Below are 7,292 nucleotides of genomic sequence, written 5' to 3' on the forward strand. Positions count from 1 at the left end.
TTGGAGAATACACATTTTTCTACTGGATACAGATCCTAAGAGGGTCCTTGGATCAATGTTGGCAAACCTGTAATAGGGAACCTGCAGATGTATGCTCTCTAGATATCCCAATTTCCTCAGTTGCCCTTACTTATAAAACTCTTGCAGGGTGGTTGAGCTTTTCAGTGAGAGCTCGTATAGGCATCACTGCACTCAATTTGTGCTGGCTTAAATATAATTGCATTTACATATACCTAAAGATCCTCAACAAAAGGTCAGGTCCTTATTGTTACCATTTTGTACAAGATAGATTATCATTCCCCTTCATGAAACGTTCATCAGCACTGTGTGAGATTTTCTGTGTGAACAAACATGATGATTCCCCACTTGGGCCAGTTGTAAAGCCCCACGGGCACCCCAAGAGGCTGCAATATACTACCCTCGATATAAAACTGTTGGTTGGAACAAGCGACATACAATTTGTATTAGACACGCTGGAGGCTCAAGGGATGGCAATGTCAGTCATCAGTCAGCTTCAACTTTGGTCCAAACTGATATATCTCAACAACCCCTGGATGGATTGCCATTAAAGTTTGTCCAGGCATCCATGACCTTCAGGGAAGTCTCCAGACTTTGGCCCTGATAAGATACGATAATCCTTTATTAGTACCCGCAGCGGGGACATTTACAGATATATTCCTCTAGTGCCACCATGACATTATCATTGTGGATTTTTAGTGAACTATGGATTGGCATGCATTTGGTGCAGACATTCATGGTCTTTCTGAGCTTGGTGATCCCCTGAACTTTCATCTAATGCAATCCTTGTTTCCAAATTTCCAAATTGTGCAATAATTCGTTGGTTCTCTCCAACAGTTTGTTTTGTCTTCATAATAAGCATTATGACCTAACTGAGCCGTTAGCATGGCTCTGGATTCGTTGTCTTCTTCTGTTCAAGGAGCCTTATCAGTACGCAACACCACTGAAAGACTATCAGGTCATTCAAATCAGGATTATATTTGTTAGAGAACCAATCAAGTAAGGATTCATTCTCTGGGGAGAGTAGGCTCGACTAGGCTCGACTAGGATCTACAGCAAATCTCATGGAATTCGTCTGTTCTGGGGATACGTTGCCATGGTTGGTCAGGTGGAAATTTTGATATAAAAGTGGCATTGGACAATTTTAAGGTCATGGGGGTAGTAGCTATTGAAATATCTTGCTTTAAATGAATGAATACACAAACTAATTCTCAGATGCACGCATGGATTGATGGAACATAAAAGTGTACATCAGCAACATGCTGGCCCGAGAGTTCACACTGGTTCTATTCTATGTAAATCAAACAACATTCACTTACTTTATTGTGTTAAACAAAAACAATGTTGTATTATTAAAAAAGAAGCATAAAGACACAGTGATGTGTGCTTGGACGTACTGGAGCACGATCCTGTAGTGTTTTTATAACAGACAAATAAAGAACCTAATTTCTACAGCCATGTGTGGTGTAGACACAGCTTACTGTCAATGTCTATTATAACTGTTCTGTGAAATTAACCATCCATGTGAACCCGTGAGCATGCTATAAATCACGTGCAATCATTTTCGCCTCATTGAAAGTCGACCATTACACGGCTGCAGGCCATAACATTGCAAACCTTTTAATTTCCTGTCCTGATTAAGTTAAGATCACAAAGACAAAGTGCAGACAATCCTTGTTCTTTTTCCTTTCTATCATCTCCACTGTTAAATATGTGTATTGATCTGAGACACATTTTACACACTGATTCCAGCACAGTGGATTTAATCATCATACTTGACAATAGGAAACTTTCCTGTAAGAGCTTAGATGATGCCAGACCAGACAGTGTCTTTCCTTAGATAAAGATGGCATTAGGGTTTAGAATGGGGTCAACGGGATTCCCTCTAGCCAAAGAGTGTGGGGATTACCAAAGCCTGCAAAGAGCTGATTTTCTTACAGATTATGTGCATTCTGTTCTCAGCACCTTATATTCACAAGACAGAGCAGCAGTATAGACCAAAATGTTTATTCATTCAATGGCAAGGAAGGTTTTTCTTTCTGCAGCATCCACGAGCTGCACTTAGCTACCCTGGGACACAAAACTCAATTAGTTATATTTAGTGTCCATCTCTCTGAGCCTAAAGCCAAACAACAGCTATGTTCTGGGGTTTTGAAGAGGGACGTTCATAACAACTAGTGTATGTAGTTAATACTAACTTAAGATATGACAGGATGCCTAAATTATGTAATTTAATGCACATGATAACCATGTTGTTGGGTAAGTAGATCATATGAGAAGAACACGGTTCTCTGTTGATAATATCTATTATAAAAAGTCCTTATTTACCTTCTTAGAAGTCACAACTCGCAAAGAGCAGAATATCAAAGATGCCAGGGGTGTATTTATTGAGGCTGTGAACAAAAAACTTATTTGGATCCAAAAGCTGTTCATAGAAGTAAGAGTTAGATTACAGGCATCCACAAATCACTGATAGTCTGAACATCAGCTGATCGTCTAAAGCAAATACTGAAGAGCAGAGGTTTGCTCCAACTGTACAAAGAACAATAAGGGCTAGTGTAAATATTGTTAATTCATTCTTGATTTCTGACATGATGTTTCAATTACAGGCTTCAAGTGGCTGTCATTTATTTTTAAAACTACATTTTTCTTCGTATGGATGGCAGCTGCATAATGGCTACAGATAGGTGCATGTAAGTGTAAATAAAACGCCGTAGATATGAGTACATTTGCTGGGTCACTGCTGTGTGAGTACTCAAGATTAGCCAAGAGGTGTAGCTCTTATTAAGTAAATACACGAGCTACTTAAACAATTTGAATACTACATCTGGCACAAACTGGGCGTATACTGTGTCTTTCACTTTCAAATTCAGGTTAGTTATTTCTTAATGTGAGGTTGAATTGATCGTGATTTGTCTTAAACATTCAAATCAATTCAATAATTTCTAATTTATATAAATCACATTTTTCTTAACAATGTTTTGTGCTCAATACCCCAAAAAATGGATCCAAATACAAAATCTTCCATCATACCAGTGTAGTACATCAGTTTGGCCGGTAGATGTCAGCCTTTACTTTGAGGAAGGTGGACAAGCGACACAGAGGGGCAGACCACAACAAGTCATGCAAAGGTAGAGTTGTACAGAAAAAGGGTAGGCGCATTCTTCAACAGTTTGTTTCCACTTACAGAACTGTACTCTCCTTGCCATGTTCCCATGTTCATCTTTTTATGAACCACTATTTGGGGCTGTAACTGATGCAGGTAGCACATCCATTACTTTGAAGTACAGGGCGATGTCTTGTTTGCAAAATTTACATTTTATAGAACAGAGTTATGAACACAGATATTTTCAGAGTTTGCCCTCTTTCGTCTTCAGTTGAGGAATGGAGCCCATTCAACATATTACATGTTGCACTTTATACAGACTGGCCATGCTGGATGCTTCAGTTGTCTACCTGATTAGCCAACACTTCTAAACTGATTTAATGAGGAGCCTGAGTGCGCTGCCAGTATTGTTGTAGATCTGCAGAGAGTTCCAACTTCCAGGTCATGTGATTGTGAGTATAGCAAAAACCTCTATGTACAGTTTCTGTTGGTTCTGCAAGTACGTATAGTGAATTACTCTTTATCAAGATCCAAATCTAACAATGTAGGATAACCTTTCCACTAAGAATATCTGCACCACCTATGCAAAGTTTAGAGACAATGAATTACTCAGAGAATGCAATGATATTTGCATTGTTACTTACTCTTACACTTTATAGCATCAATACCAATAAATACCTCTTTTTACAAATGGTTCCACCTTCAAACACTTACCTGAAGGGAAAGCAGCAGGTTTGTTTGAGTTATTGTATTGCAGTGATCATTACAAACATGTCTTCAGGGTAGGATGTTTGGATTCAAATGTGGGATCAAGCACAAATCGCGTTTGGCACAAATCAGTTTGTGTATTTTGTTCGGACGTTGTTAGACGCTGTGTGCAATGCTAACGTTTAAGAAAAGCTAATTTTCCTGCGTGATGCATTTGTGCCACAAGTTCGCCATGTGTTTTGTGACATGCCTCCCACTCAGGCAGGTATCATCCCTTGCTGTGGATCACAATACCGAAACACCAGTGACAGATCGCATGATTACTGTCAAGGACACCGCTGATAAATGCAGAAGTGACTTTCACATCCCTGTGCTGCACACGGTTCTGAGCCTCAAATGGTGTTACTCTGGCTCTTTTCCCACAGCAAGTTTAAGTCGTGCAGAATAAGCCTATCTGAAAGCAAAAGTGCCATCACAGATAAATGGTGTTCAATCATGAGGTTTGCTAAATTAAAAGAAAGAGAGACTGATGACAGAATCTGTATCTTGCGGTTGAGTCAGGAACTCTGCAGCCTCCCCTTCCTCTCAAGCAGAGTCAAGGGGTGAACGCCTGTTTGAAGCTCTCCCCCTGGGCTCCAGGGTTCTGTGGGATCCGGGTGTGCTGACACTGTTATCACGCCTGATATGAGAGCCTGATCAAAGCTGGCTCATTCTGCCTGACCGATTTCCACAGGATTAAGGATTAGGGAGACAGGAAGCTGGGAGAGGCACAGAGACAATCTGGAGAGACAAAAAATGGATAGTGAGGTTTATGGGGAGTGAAAGGGATGGAAAAATGTTGAAGGGGTCATTAGGCGCTGGCAGAGAACACCTTGGGAAACTAAAGAAAAAGTCAGTGAAGAAATAAATCAGTCCACTAATGAGAGGAACAAGAAACACAGTCAAACAAATACAATAAAAGTGTTTTCTGTAAAACACGTCTTTTGAAGTGATTTAAAAGACAACGCAGCTTTAGTTTTTCACGCTGGACATTGTGCGAGCTCAGTCACCTTCTGTTACAAACCAAGCTCTCTCCCAGAGGACCGAGCTGTGCTGCAGCTCATGAAGTGTTAAGTCTGACAAAGCCTGCTGTGCTTTAATAGTGAAATGTAGAAATCATTTCTAAAGCTAAAAGGCAACCAGTGTAGAACTGCTTAACGGGGGGGGGGGGGGATAAGATCTTTTGTTCCTCATTTGGTGAACAGCTGCTGCGGTTTTGCAAACAGGAATAATCTAAATGTAAAAAAAATACAAAGGCATGTGTGATTTTTTTAAGGTCTCCAAATGACAAAAAAAAAATGTTATTTTATAAATAGCTTTTAGATGATGGAAGCAAAGACTGAACCAATCACATCCAAGGGTATATAGGGTAACTGTTGCTTGATACGTTGCCACTAGAGTCTTACTTGTGAGGCTAGTTGTTAAAAATGACGTACTTACATTGAGTCATTCTATAGCAAAAAAGGAGGCCTGTGATTGTTATAAAAGTGTTTTTCAGTGGACAATAGCAGCTTTAAAATGATAGGAGACCAAAAATAAGCCGGTGAGCTAGCTACTAAAAAGCCAAGAAGTGGTTAAGAACCTTTTAGGAGGCCAAGTGGTTAAATGGCAAAATGACAGATTATCATTGCTTGTGACCATCAGGAACTTGACCGATTCTTACTTTGTATTTCTATCAGCCTAATAGATCTTCTCATTCAGCACTGATTGAGACATTTCATGTTCAAAAACATCAACAACATACGTAATGTTTCTATCCACCCCGAGACTTATCTCCCGTGTGATGTGGTCAGGTGGATCGTCACAGGTTTGATATTTCGAAGGTAAAACAACAGCCGCTGAGCCCAAGTGGAAACAACCTAGTTTACAATCAAGGCTGTTGAGTACCTGACATCTACTCGGAACAGGCACCTGTCAGATGTGTTTTAATGTGACTGAAATGGATACGTAGGGACATCCCAGTGCGGTTTTGTGGCAGATGGCAGTTTCATGCACCTGACTTACATTATACACTATTGTCTGCAGGTTTCTGTAACTCATTTTTGGAAGTATCGAGAGTTCACTTCCCAAGCCGAAACCGAGAGCCGATACATTTCTGCAAATTTTAAATGGCCACGAAAGAGGAAGCGACTGTACGTTGAGATTGAGCGTCTGTTTACGGTAATTGATGATTACAGTGAGGGAGAAAGTGACAGGGAGAAAGAATGAGGACAATTACACCACCTGCCTCCCAGACCGGATTACAAGGGCCAGATGAAAGTTCAGTCAGAGGCAAAGTTGCTCACCCCCACCAGATGTGCGCTTCCTTTGGCAGTTTGCCCATTAATTATCTCACAGTTCATGACACCAGGGTTGATGTCCAGGCAATTTCATCACACTACACACCCTGAGCAACCCGATCTGGGGGATTTTTCCCGCTGTTGTACAGTGTGTTTGTGTGTGTGTCAGGAGGAAGGGAGGAGTCTTTTTACACACTGGTGGCATCCATAATGACAAAGCAATAACTCACATCATGCTCCAGCGCTGCGATCATTATGTTTCCATGTGTTCATGCGTGCATGTGTTCTCTGTGGCTGCAGTCAAGCAAAACCAGAGATGAACAAGAATAAATAATAAATAAAATAAAAATAAAAAACCACCACCCATTCACACCCCATGGCATGCTGCCTCATTTGTCCAAGCCTCTATCAATTCTTGGTTATAGCCAATAGCAATAAAGGAAGTGGTCCTACTGTCACAGAAACAGTTGGCACGGAAACAGCACATTACACCATCGTCCAATCCCCCTCCCATTCCTTTGTCGTCATTTCTCCCCTCCCCTCTCTTCCTCTCCTCTCCAGTCCCTTCCTCCTCCTCCTCCTCCTCCTCCTCCTCCTCCTCCTCCTCCTCCTCCCTCTCTTCCTATCTTGTATGTTTTTTCAGTCATCAATGAAACACAACCAATCCTGCTGCTGGTCTGTCAGCAAATATAATAGCTCAAGAAACAGATCTACTCACTGTATCATCTCCATTCCAGCCGGAGGGGCTCAGATTTCTTAAAGGCAAATGTATATTTTATCATTATAGCATGAAATAAAGATACGGTGCTGTAGCTACCCCATCAAAGCCTGTTTTTTTCTCTCTGTCTGTCTGTTACTCTCATGATTTAATCCTGACCATTTCCCCCTTCTCTCTCTATCCCTGCTGACTCCTCCCTCCATTTCTGTCCTGCACTCCCTCTCTCTGCCTCTCTGTCTCTGACACACTCAAACACACGCACATATATATACACGCCCTCCACCCCCATCGCTGCAGTGTCTCAACTGCCTTGGAGCAAACAAGAGAGGATATAGAACGCAGACGTTAATAAGACAGAGAAAGTGGGGTGCTGAAAGAGAGAGAGAGAGAGAGAGAGAGAGAGAGAGAGAGAGAGAGAGAGAGA

The sequence above is a fragment of the Anarrhichthys ocellatus genome, unplaced genomic scaffold, assembly GCF_004355925.1.
Source record: "Anarrhichthys ocellatus isolate YVR2014 unplaced genomic scaffold, GSC_Weel_1.0 scaffold16, whole genome shotgun sequence".
Taxonomy (NCBI): Eukaryota; Metazoa; Chordata; class Actinopteri; order Perciformes; family Anarhichadidae; genus Anarrhichthys; species Anarrhichthys ocellatus.